The sequence below is a fragment of the Entelurus aequoreus genome, linkage group LG22 (genome assembly GCF_033978785.1).
Source record: "Entelurus aequoreus isolate RoL-2023_Sb linkage group LG22, RoL_Eaeq_v1.1, whole genome shotgun sequence".
Taxonomy (NCBI): domain Eukaryota; kingdom Metazoa; phylum Chordata; class Actinopteri; order Syngnathiformes; family Syngnathidae; genus Entelurus; species Entelurus aequoreus.
Window position 1 is genome coordinate 2,229,931 of NC_084752.1, and position 14,243 is coordinate 2,244,173.

General features: G+C 45.4%; 2 protein-coding genes across 6 annotated transcripts in view; one reads left to right on the plus strand and one right to left on the minus strand.

Annotated features, from left to right (window-relative positions):
* LOC133639945 (centlein-like) overlaps positions 1 to 14,243 on the plus strand; it is a 771,455-nt gene that overhangs the window by 172,075 nt on the left and 585,137 nt on the right. For all 3 annotated transcript variants that reach the window (XM_062033668.1, XM_062033669.1, XM_062033667.1), the window contains exon 5: positions 5,579 to 5,734. The gene's annotated coding sequence lies outside the window, so the exon portion shown is untranslated. The remainder of the gene's footprint in view (positions 1 to 5,578; positions 5,735 to 14,243) is intronic.
* The window catches only part of bnc2 (basonuclin zinc finger protein 2), a 586,671-nt gene that overhangs the window by 163,510 nt on the left and 408,918 nt on the right, over positions 1 to 14,243 (minus strand). The gene's annotated exons all lie outside the window — the stretch shown is intronic.

The following is a 14,243-nucleotide window of genomic DNA, read 5'->3' on the forward strand; positions in this document are numbered from 1 at the left end:
ATCAAGCTTCTTAGAGTGTCATTTTACACTTAAGTCCTGAGAATTTGCGAAATTTAGTCCTACTCTCAAACTTAAGAATAAAAGCTTTTTATCAACGTTCTTAAGTCTAAGAATCACTCCTACTCTCCACGATATTTAAGAGAGCTTCAGAGGTGTCTTAAGTGGTTAGGAGTTGCCAGCAGGGGATGGCACTGAGGCGAGAGAGACGTGCGCCAACGTTCAGGGAACGGAACAATGTTTTTTTTTTTTTTTTATGACGAGCAGCTGATCAAATGGTATCGTTTAGACAGAGCGGATATTATTTTTGTCACAGATTTAATACTTTCCGATTCTTTGTTGATTTCTGCATGTGGCTGCAGTGGGCTAGTATATATAGAGCCACCCACACCACTTTCAAATTAGTTGCCTAATTAATGAATTGGAAAGAAAATGTTATGACAGTAGCGTATGTGTGTGGCCGTGAGGTGAATGACGTCAGTGAGTGTGTGGGCGAGAGAAGAGAGGGAGCGGTAGCGTGAGTGCCGGCGGGGACTAGTTTGTTTTGTATTATTTTGTAGTTTATTGTCAAAATATACACTCCCATTGTCCACTTAAATATTTCCAAGATATTTCTTTATTCTTAGACAACGGATTCCCTTCCGTGATTGGTCATTTCTATGGACACAGAAATGACGTCACCTAAAATTGCGTTTACGGCACATAGTAATGTCGTAATTCAGCTCTGAGTGTGACACTTAAGATTCAGTCCTACACTTCGCTGAAAGTGTGAGTAAGACGCTTGATAACTAACTTTTAAGTGCAGCTTTCAGCCAAGAATTTATTTACTCTTAAGTCAACTCTTAGCAGACTTCTTAGGAGTCATTCTAAGAAGCTTGATAAGTACGGCCCCAGGAATCCCCACTCCCCACCCCCTACTTTTCTAACCCCACTTGCGGATGCATTATTAACAGGAGGCGCTGGAGCGTTGGCAGCCTCTTTGGCACTCGGCTAGCATGTGTGGCGGGTGTATCTCTGTCAGCGTGAGTAAACAAACAGTGGCGACATGCTTTGACAGAGCAAATGGCGTGCCACAGACACACACATTTGTATACTGTATATGCACAAGGGACATTGGGCAGCAAAAAGAGGGGGTAGTAGGAGGAAGAGGTGTGGGGGGGTGGGGGGTGGACACATCCATATTTATAGGGCATTTCTAGCGTTTGTCCCCAGGCCAAATAGTGTGACTACACTCAGCTAATGTCAGAGCAGCACTTAAGCAGGCATTTCCAGCATGTGAGGGCCAGCGGGGAATACACAGGATGGATACAAGGACCATTTTGCCAATGAGGAAAAACAAAAAAACCATGTTTGGTTTGTGTAGACAATCATGTTCTCACCCTTGTCTCTGAAACAAGGAAGCTGAGATTGGTCCTTTTCTTGCACCGCCTTTGTCTGAGTCGGATGTTCGTAGCTATCGTGAACGGCTCGGTCGGCTCCGGTCACCTGTCGCCGTGCTTCTCGTGAGCGTGGCGGGGCCACCCCGGACACCCGGCGATACCCCCAGCGAGAGGAGGACCGAGCGGGCGAAGGAGCTCCTTTTAGGGTCGTCTGTCATCGTGTCAGTTGGCCCGTTAATGGCTTCGCTCGGCCGGAGAGCCATTAAGTTGTCCTCGGAGGGCGAGGCCCGATTACGTCTGTTTGCCGCCAGTTGTCCGACGGTATTTTCAGCCAAGTTGTTTGCCGTTTTTGTTTTAAAAGCAGTGGTGTGCCGTCAAGGCCTTCTCTGCTGGCCTAACATAACCACAAATCATGATCATAATTAAAGATACAAGTCATTTTTTATTTACTTTCCCTAAATATCTAAAAGTACCCTATTTTTCGGAGTATGAGTTGCTCCAGAGTATAAGTCGCACCGGCCGAAAATGCATAATAAAGAAGTAAAAAAACATATATAAGTCGCACTGGAGTATAAGTCGCATTTTTGGGGGAAATGTATTTGATAAAAGCCAACAGCAAGAATAGACATTTGAAAGGCAATTTAAAATGTCTAAAGAATAGTGAACAACAGGCTGAATAAGTGTACGTTATATGAGGCATAAATAACCAACTGCTATGTTAACCTCACATATTATGGTAAGAGTCATTCAAATAACTATAACATATAGAACATGCTATACAGGCCTGGCCCTAACCAATCTGGCGCCCTAGGCAAGATTTTAGGTGGCGCCCCCCCACATCGGCAGTGAAGTGTATATACTCACAAGAAACTGAATAGCTTTGTCTTTGACCTTTTTTTTTACTTAAAGAAAGCAAATTAACATATTATATGAGAATGTTATGTTATGATTATCTTTAACCGAATCACAGCAGTGCTCAAATTAAAAAACAGCATTCCCTCTCATGTGATATTGCTTAATTAACATTAATGATGTGCACTTTAACAACTAGGCTTACAACTATACCTAATATATAAAGGGGTGGAAAAGTGACTATTACCTGCAGGGCAAACATTAGCTAACCAGAAGGCAATAACAATGTCTACAAAAAACACCTGCTTAAAAGATCTAATACAAATGTCCCTGAGGAATGTAAGGTGGGAGTACTGTAATTACCTAACGTTACATTATTATTTTCCATAACAATTTAGCCCCCTCCACAATATTAACCCGACGTTAAAACAGAACTAGCTATTTATTGATTAGCAATTGCCGAATCATGTAACATTAGCTTAATGCTAAAAAGCCAGGTTACTATCACATTCTGTAACAGACAAATAATTGCATGTAGGCTAACGTTACCTACCTGCTACCTCTGTCGTTTCTCCTCTTCTTTTCTATTTTTTCTTCCCTGGGCACCTGACAGTTTTGGCTGTTTTGTCATCTTGTGTTGACTTTTTTATGTGGTGACGTCCAAAAAGAGTCATGATACGGGAAGGAAGGGGGCGCACCGTGCGGGTGGGGGGCGTAATGTTGTAACAAATAATATTTCTATTAAATAGGCTTTATTTTGCATTTTTAATTAGCGTGGGATTATTTTTTGTATTTAGAAATAATAGTACCAACTTTTTTTATTTTTTATTTGTTTTTTTTCTCCAACATTTGTGGCACTGGCGTGGCGCCCCCTGATGGACGGCGCCCTTAGCATTTGCCTATACGGCCTATGCCACGGGCCGGCCCTGATGCTATACGTTTACCAAACAATCTGTCACTCCTAATCGCTAAATCCCATGAAATCTTATACGTCTAGTCTCTTACGTCAATGACATCAATAATAATATTGGATATTTTACGCTAATGTGTTAATCATTTCACACATAAGTCGCTCCTGAGTATAAGTCGCACCTCCGGCCAAACTATGAAAAAAACTGCCACTTATAGTCCGAAAAATACGGTATTCATATTCTCTTCATTGTGCGCTCTCCAACAATTTCAAAAAAAATTCCCGGCTTTTCCCGAAATTCCGTAATACCATTTTTCAATTAAAAAAGTGTTACTACTTCAACATTTCTTGACCAATTTAAACCATTCCAACACCAACCAATTCAGGACATTTATGCTCCTAATCATTTTCCAAAAAAAATCCCGCTTTTCCCAAAATTTCCAGGAAGTTCCCATTGAAATGAATGGTACATTTTTCCAAGTTGCACAATTCCCACATTTTTCAACCTATTCAAACCATTCCACCTTCAACATATTCCACTCATCCTGGACATTCAAACTGTCATTTTTTTCAAGTTCAAAAACATTCCAGGAATTCCCAGAATTCCCGTTTTTTTCAAACCCCTTTTTGACCTTTTTTTCCTTGCGACTACTCCTTCCACATTTTTCAACCGTTCCACCGTCCAAAGTTGTTTTTTGCGAACTGGGAAAATTCACGGTTTTCCCGAAAATCCAGGAATTCCTTAATACCATTTCTCTTTTAAAAATGTTACTACTTCAACATTTCTCGACCGATTTGAAAAATTCCAACACCAACCACTCATTCAGAACATTCACGTATTTTAATATTTTCCCCAAAATTCCCACTTTTCCCAACATTCCCAAATTTCCATGAAATGTCCCTTTGGGACATTTTTCAAAGTTCCACAATTCCCACATTTTTCATCCCATTCAAACCGTTCCAACTCCAAAATATTCTGCCTGTTCAAAATTGTGCGCTCTCCTTCAACAATTAAAAAAAAAATTCCCGGCTTTTCCCGAAATTCCGTAATACCATTTTTCAATTAAAGTGTTACTTTAATTAATTTAATTTCTTGACTAATATAAACAATTCCAACACCAACCATGTCCTTCCAGTGCTGTTGTTTTTAGGTTAGAGTTTTTTTCCAATCAGAATTCAACTAGCTTATGTTGCCATGCTGTACCAAATCTGCCCGGTGGCCTTCAGAATCAACAATGCCGGCGTCCGTGCACTGTAAGGGAACGGACACATACAGTTGATAGATAATTGACATAGCCAATTAGATCACGAGTTGTTGTCAGTAAGACCTTCTAGATGGCCTTACTTGGATACTCACTTGGGACTCAAGTTGCGAAAACAGGAAGTGGCACCGGAGCCATACGAGCCCTAGAAAGCCACAGAAAACTCACCGGTACTCACAATGAAGGAGAGCAACATGTTGATTAGGTGGCAGATACTGTATATACAGTATTTGCAAGGTCATTTTCAAGAAGGATACTTAAACCCTGTAACACCCCTTGTTGTAAAATTACAACTTTACCTTTAACCATCCTAAAAAACAATCTGTTATATATACAGTATATATATATATTTTTTACCACATTTACATAGTCATTGGGTCCTATTGCTCAGTCTCACAAGGCTATTGGATCGTACACTTGTTTATAAGTCACGCCTTCTGGCCATGAACTCACACAACCTCTCAAGGTTTCCTTCGAACCAAATCTGTTTCTTTGGACTGGTATCATCAGATTCAAGTAATTAAAATGTCTTTTATATATTTTTGGTTGTTATTACAATGTCTAGAGCATGTACCTATGTAGTTATTGTGGAACAGATGCATCAAATTTCATTTAGAGCTTGTTATATAATTGTTGCAATTATACAACACTGGGTGAATGTGGTAGTCAAATAGCTGGCTTGTTGCAGTGGGCTCAAACAGGTTGTGTTCCCTCCACTACATCACTGGCTGAAGTATTTTCTCTATACATGGATAGTATACATTCTACAGACGTCTTACAGACTGTTTTTAGGACTTTCACCACCAATGGAAGTCTTCATGACCAATGTCATGAAAAGAAAAAAAAATGGGGTTTTATCTTGTTTCATATTTTTTATATTTGTAATACATGACTTCATAAAAATATAAATAATGTGTGATTATTATTAATGGTATTTATACCGTTATGGGGCTAAGTAAGCAATCAACCCTGCAAATGAACTCTTAGTTGTGAGTACAAATACAGAAGTTCTGCTCCCATCAAAGCCCAATGTTGCAATATTACAACATTTCTCTAAAATTATACATAAACATTTTTTTTTCCTTAACTCTTCAATTTCTGCATCAAATGCCTCCTACAACAACACCTGAAAGGTCAAATATATTTTTTTTAGGTTTTTCTATATTTGGGTCTTACAGGGTACATCTTGTGAGACGATGTCGGCCGACACCGGAAGATATACCGGTGGTGAAATGGTTTGCCCGCGACTTTCACACGAATCAACCGACTACGACCAACTACCGACTACGAGCGGTACCACTGGCTTATACGGCGTCGGATGGGTGCTACAAATTGTGAGTTCAATTATTTTATTTCTTACATTTTTCATGTTTCACTTGTTTTATACAATTATTTTCATTTTGACAGTACCACGTATGATATGTTTTAATTGCTGATGCGGGTTTATTGAATGTTAAATGCGCCGACAAATAGTTTTGTACACTGTTGAGGGGATTCAATGCCCAGTCCAAGTGGGTTTCTGTATAGCAGTGGTTCTTAACCTTGTTGGAGGTACCGAACCTCACCAGTTTCATATGCGCATTCACCCAACCCTTCTTTAGTGAAAAATAAAAACTTTTTTTTTTTTCAAATTCAAGAAAAAGTTATGTTTTTTTACTGGTGCACAAAATGAAGCGTGCATGAACATCACCTTGTTCAAAGAACAAAACCAACACAGTGCATGAACTCACAACAAATTACACACATTACCATGAATTGATTAACGTGGACCTCGACTTACACAAGTTGAAAAACGTATTCGGGTGTTACCATTTAGTGGTCAATTGTACGAAATATGTACTGTACTGTGTAAACTGTACTGTTTCATATAATGTATTCTCTTCCTTTGCAATCTGCTAGTAAAAGTTTCAATCGATCAATCAAACAACCTGCATATCATGTTTGGGGGTATCCATAATACGCTGATAGGGAGAAGTTTTTATTTACACGATAAGTCGGATGTGTCTTTATCTCCGTGGCGGAAGCTCCTCCGAACCCCTGAGGCCGACTCACCGAACCCCTAGGGTTCGATCGAACCCAGGTTAAGAACCACTGCTGCATAGTATCTTTAACCGTGTCCATGTGGTGACATAAATTACGGTACTTTGAGAGGTTAAGTCGGACTAAGTAGGACAGTGGTTCTTAACCTGGGTTCGATCGAACCTTAGGGGTTCGGTGAGTCGGCCTCAGAGGTTAGGCGGAGGTCAAAACACACCCGACTCATCGTGTAAATACAAACTTCTCCCTATCGGCGTATTACGCATACGACAACAGCTGACTGGTTTGCAGGTGTGTCATTTGTTGTGAGTTTATGCACTGTGTTGGTTTTGTTGTTTGAACAAGGTGATGTTAATGCACGCTTCATTTTATGCACCAGTAATAAAACATGGTAACACTTTAGTATGGGGAACATATTCACCATTAATTAGTTGCTTATTAACATGCAAATTAGTAACATATTGGCACTTAACTAGTCATTATTAAGTACGTATTAATGCCTTATTCGGCATGGCTTTATTATAACACTAACCCTCTAACCCTAACCAAATAACTCTAAATTAAGTCTTTGTTACTTAGAATATGTTCCCCTAGTGTCGAAAAAACTCTAAATTAAGTCTTTGTTACTTAGAATATGTTCCCCTAGTGTCCAAATAACTGTAAATTAAGTCTTTGTTACTTAGAATATGTTCCCCTAGTGTCCAAATAACTCTTAATTAAGTCTCTGTTACTTAGATAAAGTTCCCCTAGTGTCCAAATAACTCTAAATTAAGTATTTGTTACTTAGAATATGTTCCCCATACTAAAGTGTTACCAAAAAAATATAACTTTGTCTTGAATTTGGAAAAAAAAAACCTTGTATTTTTCACTAAAGAAGGGTTGGGTGAATGCGCATATGAAACTGGTGGGGTTCGGTACCTCCAACAAGGTTAAGAACCACTGAAGTAGGACATCACTGAAGGCCTAGGTGAGAAACGCACGGCCCGCCACTGTTTAAAAGTGACATGACGAACTCCAACTTAGCAGAATGGGCACTTAATGAACGTATGTTGAAGTGTTTCCAAAACCAAAGGGAATTATTTTTTGATTTTTTTACTGAATTGACCTAAATATTCTTCCCTAGAAAGGTCGTTTTGTGGAGTTTGTAAACAACGAGACAGGAGACGTGAGCGTAGTCGAGGAAGTTTACTAGCTCCAACCTAGCATGTCATACATTCGACAACAACAACGACCTCTCAACCCGGAAGCGGAAGTTGCTAACTCCCGCTCCGCTACTTCTCTTAAAGCTACAGTGTCCTCTTAGGTGAATGTCTCTCATTATATGGTTTGGGTCACCACACAGGCCCCCCCAGAATTCACCTACACAAAACCCTGCAAAACAGAAAAAGTGCAATTGCATAACAGAAAAACATGACCCTGCAGTAAATGAACAGTAACCAACACAGTGCAAAGTCAATGGGACAACAGGTGACGGGCCGGGGGGAGGACCTTCCGTCCATAACGGCTGTGCTTGACAGGAGGGGAAACAGATGGGCCCGAAACGCGAGCCACAGGTGGAGCTGGGGCCGGAAGAGAGGCAGGCGCAGGGGCCGACCGAGGAGGGCGCCCCCGTCGCGGCGGCAGGGCCACTTGCACCGGCTCCCCAATGTCCACGTGAGCAGGCTTGAGACGGTCTATAGCCACCCGCTCCGGTCTGCCCCCCATGTCTACCACAAAGTTCTTAACCCCCGCCTCCAGGACACGGAAGGGCCCGTCGTATGGAGGCTGCAGCGGGGACCGATGGCTGTCGTGTCTTATGAAGACGTATTTCGCCGATGGCAGATCCTTGGGGACGTAGGACTGGGGAAGGCAGTGTCGAGACGTCGGAACGGGAACGAAGGCGTCAGCAGCGCTCCGGGACGCACTGAGGTGAGAGGCGGGCGACCAGGGAGCCGTAGCAGTCGGAAGGAACGCCCCTGGAACCCGTAGAGGCTCGCCATACACCAGCTCCGCGGCGGATGCCTGGAGGTCCTCCTTAGGGGCTGAACGCAGGCCGAGCATGACCCACGGAAGCCGGTCCACCCAGTCGCCGCCCGTGAGGCTGGCCCGCAGAGCTGCTTTCATGTCCCGATGGAACCGCTCGCACAGTCCGTTGCTCTGCGGGTTGTAGGCAGTAGTGCGGTGGATCTTCATCCCGAGGTGCTCAGCAACCGCCGTCCAGAGCTCAGAGGTAAATTGGGAGCCTCGGTCGCTTGTGATGTCACCAGGCGTGCCAAAACGGGCCACCCAGCAGCCGATGAACGCCCGTGCCACCTCCGCGGCCGTCGTCGAGGACAAGGGGATAGCCTCCGGCCATCTGGTAGCCCTGTCCACAATAGTGAGGAGGAAGGTATAACCACGGGAGGGAGGCAGAGGGCCCACAAGGTCAACATTCACGTGGTCGAACCGCCTCTCTGGAACCACAAACGGCGCCAAAGGGGCTTTGGTATGGCGGTGCACCTTGGCGCGCTGGCACGCCACACACGAGCTGGCCCAGGCTCTAACATCCTTGCGGAGCCCCGGCCAAACAAACTTGACACTCACCATCTTGGTCGAGGCCTTCACCCCAGGATGTGAAAGGCCGTGGACGGTGTCGAAAACCCGGCGCCGCCAGGAAGCAGGCACCAGGGGTCGCGGTTGGCCGGTGGAGACGTCGCAGAGGAGGGTAGTGTTAGCCGCGTCGAACGCCACGTCCTCCAGGCGCAGCGCCGTAGGGCCCGACCGGTAGTCCTGCACGGCCGCGTCCTTGGCCTGGTCCGCTGCCATAGCGGCGTAGTCGAGCCCCAAGTGAACGGAGTTAACAACAGCCCGTGAAAGGCAGTCGGCGACAAAGTTATCCTTGCCAGACACATGTTGTATGTCCGTAGTGAACTCAGAGACCGCCGCGAGATGGCGCTGCTGACGCCCAGACCACGGCTCCGAAGTTTTGGCCATGCAGAACGTCAGCGGTTTGTGGTCCACGAAAGCGGTGAACTGCCGGCCCTCCAACAGGAACCGAAAGTGTCTGGTTGCGAGGAAAAGTCCCAGTAGCTCCCTATCAAAGGTGCTGTACTTGCGCTCATTTTCCCGGAGCTGTTTACTGAAGAACGCCAATGGCTGCCATCCACCAGCCACCCACTGCTCACATACGGCCCCCACGGCATAGTCGGAGGCGTCCGTCGTAAGGGCTATAGGGGCGGCCGGCGACGGGTGAGCTAGCAGCGCAGCATTGGCCAGCGCAGACTTGGCAGCCTCAAAAGCCTCATCCATCTCTGGGGACCAGTCCAACTTGTCCTTAGACTTCTTCCCCCGGTGGGCCCCATAAAGGGGACGCATGACGTGTGCAGCACGAGGCAGGAAACGGTTATAAAAGTTCACCATGCCCAAAAACTCCTGCAAGGCCTGTACAGTAGGGGGACGGGGGAACGCGGCGACAGCCTCAACCCTGTCGGGCAGGGGAACGGCCCCCTGCGGAGTGATGTGGTGCCCGAGGAAGGTGATGGACGACTCCCCGAACTGACACTTGGCTGGGTTGATGATGAGGCCGTGCTCGCTAAGCCTCTCGAACAGCTGCCTGAGGTGTGTCATGTGTTCCTCCACCGACGCGCTGGCCACAAGGATGTCGTCCAAGTACACAAACAAAAATGGCATGTCCCGGAGCACAGAGTCCATAAGACGTTGGAACGTCTGCGCCGCCCCCGTAAGGCCAAACGGCATACGTAAGAACTCGAAGAGCCCGAAGGGTGTGATGACAGCCGTTTTTGGGACATCTCGCGGGTGTACCGGTACCTGGTGGTAGCCTCGCACTAAGTCAATTTTGGAATAGATGGTAGCGCCCGCCAAGTGGGAAGAGAAATCTTGGATGTGCGGTATGGGGTACCGGTCGGGGGTCGTGGCGTTGTTTAGGCGACGGAAGTCTCCGCAAGGGCGCCAACCCCCGCCGGCCTTAGTAACCATATGTAGCGGAGAAGCCCACGGGCTGTCCGAACGGCGGACAATGCCGAGGCGTTCCATCATCGAAAACTCCTCCCTGGCTATTGCGAGCTTGGACGAGTCGAGGCGTCGGGCCCGGGCGTAAACCGGGCGGCCCACAGTGGCGATGTGATGTTCCACACCGTGCTTGGCCACCGCCGAGGAAAAGGTGGGCGTGGTGAGCCCAGGGAAACCGGCGAGCAGGCGTTGGTATGGATCCCCGGTGGCGAGTGTGTTAGCGAGGCACAACGCCCCAGCCCCCCCAAGCGTGCAGGGGTATGACGCAAAAGAGACGGCATCAATCAAGCGACAGTTCTTAATATCCACCAGCAGGTTGAACGCGCAGAGGAAATCCGCACCTAGCAGCGGGGTGGATACAGCAGCCATCACAAAATCCCAACCGAACCGTCGGCCGCCAAAACTAACATCCACGCGCCTGACACCGTACGTCCGAATGGAGGTGCCGTTGGCGGCGTCCATCTGGGGGCCGTGGCTGCCGGTCATCGTGTCCACAGCTTGTGCTGGTAGTATACTGCGTTGCGCACCAGAGTCCACCAGCAGCCGCCGGCCCGACAAGGAGTCCCTGATGAACAACAGCTTGCAGTCACGGCCGGCGCCCATAGCCGCTAACGAGCGCCGGCCCTGGCGTTTCCCTGAATCCTGTAACTGCAGGGTTTGCGACACTGCTTCGCCTTGGCCCCGAACCTGGCATGGTAAAAACAGAGCCCGTCTTCAGGTTGGCGGCGAGCCGTCACCGCAGCCGCGGTGTCCACATAGTCATCCACAGGAGGTGGCGGGACGGCCTGGTGGGGCAGCAGGGCATGCACAAACTGTTGCCGGTTGGCCAGGAAAACCCTGTCCGCCTCAGCGGCCAAAGCACGGTAGTCCTTGGAGGCGGCTAGTGGAGAACTGGCTATCGGTGTGCGTACCGGTGCGGGGAGCTGCCTCAGGAAAATGTGTGTAAACAGAAACGCCGGGTCGGCTGATCCCAGCACAGACAGCATTTTTTCCATCAGTTCAGACGGTTTCCCGTCACCAAGGCCATGTAGGGACAGTAAACGGTCCGCTTTTTCCAGCTCCGACAGCTCAAATAACTTCAGGAGGAAAGTCTTTAAAGCATCGTATTTGCCAGCAGGCGGTGGAGCCTCCAACAGTGTCATCGCTCGCGCCGTCGTTGATGCGTCCAACGCCGCCACTACATGGAAGTACTTCGTAGAATCCTGCGTTATTCCCCTTAGCTGGAACTGGGCTTCCACGTGTTGAAACCACGGCCGTGGGTTATGCTGCCAGAAATCGGGTAACTTCACAGTAGCGGCGTAGATTCCCGCGTTAGCCATGTTGTTGTTAGCAGCAGCTACTCCGTCTGCGGGTACCGCGTCAACCAAATTGTCAGCGCCTTCATTGTCTGACATGCTCGTATTCGTAGTTCGTATTCTCGGGGTCACCAATGTGGAGTTTGTAAACAACGAGACAGGAGACGTGAGCGTAGTCGAGGAAGTTTACTAGCTCCAACCTAGCATGTCATACATTCGACAACAACAACGACCTCTCAACCCGGAAGCGGAAGTTGCTAACTCCCGCTCCGCTACTTCTCTTAAAGCTACAGTGTCCTCTTAGGTGAATGTCTCTCATTATATGGTTTGGGTCACCACAGTTTGGAGATTTATGCTTCCAAACCAAGCTAGTCAGAGATTTTCTTCCTCTCACTCAGAATGTTCCATGTTTCTAATTGTTTGTCCTTGACTCAAAGATAAAAATATGTTTGTGTTATATTCATGTCAATTCTAGTAATTGCCAGTCCGTCCATGCAAAGAACAGTCATGATCTCTAAGCGTTTCAACTCCGGTATTATCACAGATCCCAATGTTTGGAAACAGCTGGTTCAATTTCAACCTTTGCCCCCCTTTCCTCAAGAGATGCCGCATATAGCTGCCGCATCCGAGACGTAACGGTAGACCAGACTCAACGTAAAATGGGAGATTCCCGTGTACAGTACAGGCCCTAAGTTTGGACACACCTTTTCATTCACAACACAGATGATGGTCCCAAACCCATTGATAAAGCAAGACATTCCACTAATCAACCCTGATAAGGCACACCTGTGAAGTGAAAACCATTTCAGGTGACTACCTCTTAAAGCTCATGGAGAGAATGCCAAGAGTGTGCAGAGCAGTAATCAGAGCAAAGGGTGGCTATTTTGAAGAAACTGTAATATAAAACATGTTTTCAGTTATCAAGTACATAACTCCACATGTGTTCATTCATAGTTTTGATGGCTTCAGTGACAATCTACAATGTAAATAGTCATGGAAATAAAGAAAACACATTGAATGAGAAGGTGTGTCCAAATTTTTAGCCTGTACTGTACAAGGCTAAAATGTTCACAGGTAGTTACAGTTTCCGGCAATCAGGTAATAAGATGACACACAAATATGTGACGGCCAAAATGTCAATACGTGACATGTCTGACAGCTACGATTGCTTTCGACGACCCTGTTAGACTTCGACATTCTGAGTCAATGCTTCTGGCCATGTGAAAATGGGAACTGTTCTCAAAAGTGGGTTAACCCCCAAAACTGTTTCATGACCAAAGTCGTGTCTACAAACTACACCAACATGGCCCGCCGACCACGAAGCCACACAGTCTGTAGCGACCGTCACTTACATATTATTAGCGTGACCATATCTGGGCCTGATTGACACATGGTGTGTCGGTGGGGGGTGTATTATTACAACCGAAAAAAACCAACACTGCATTTTCCTTCCTTATATGCAAGCTTACATCTAGTTAGCACCAGGCTTTAATAAATATTTAGTTTGTGGCCCCATTTTGGTCTTACTGTACTGACTGTATTTATGATTATTATTAGACTCCTGAAAGGTCCCCGCATCGTCTGACTTACACACTCTCTCCAGTGTTTCCCACACATTCATTTATTTGTGGCGGCCCGCCACGAAAGAATTAAGGCCGCCACAAAAAATAATATATTTATTTTTTATTTTTTTATTTTATTTTATTTTTTTGTGTCCTGTCCAGCTTCTCAGGCAAATCATATAGTTGATGTAGATGCCCGTATCGGCTGTTCAGATTTACTTTACAAAAGAGAAGTGTAGGATCAAGATTTTTGGAGCTCTTTGTTCAGTGGATCAGATGTTTGATGAAGCTTTGTGTCTATCTACCACCACTACTGTTTTCTGTTTATTTGTTACTGACTGTGGCAGGACACCTCTGCCTCTGTTTCACTTTATGTTGCTGGTAAATAATATGCTTGTAGTAGTAGGCTAAAGTTAAATTATTTAGTATGCACTAATTAAAGGGGCAGAGCTTTAAGAGACATTTTAGCTTTTATATTTTTATAAGATATATTTTTTGTAAGAACCACAATTAATAAATATATTTCAGTGAATAACTTATTGTTCAAATGTGTATATAAATATGTACATAAAGTGTTGTAATTATATTGTAAAATGGATGGATGGATGTTTAAAACAAAACTATTATTAATTAGTAAGTATACATTTTTTGAGCCTTTTTAGAGAATCATATCATTGTAGTAAATTATGCAAATTACTCGATGGTGTCATGTGACCACGCCCATAGCCACGCCCCCACCGCCACAGGTATCTTGGCAGTTTATGGGAAACACTGCTCTCTATAAAAACAAATTGACTAAATTTGGTTGAAACTAGCTTTTTTAAACACATGTGAAAACCTCAATAAGGGTTTTCCATGCGGCGTATAATGTCTTCAGGATTTTGTGTGGAAAAACTTTTATATTGTTTTGACCTTTTAAAAATGGGATTAACATTTTTAGACGATGTGGTTGTAAAGCAGTT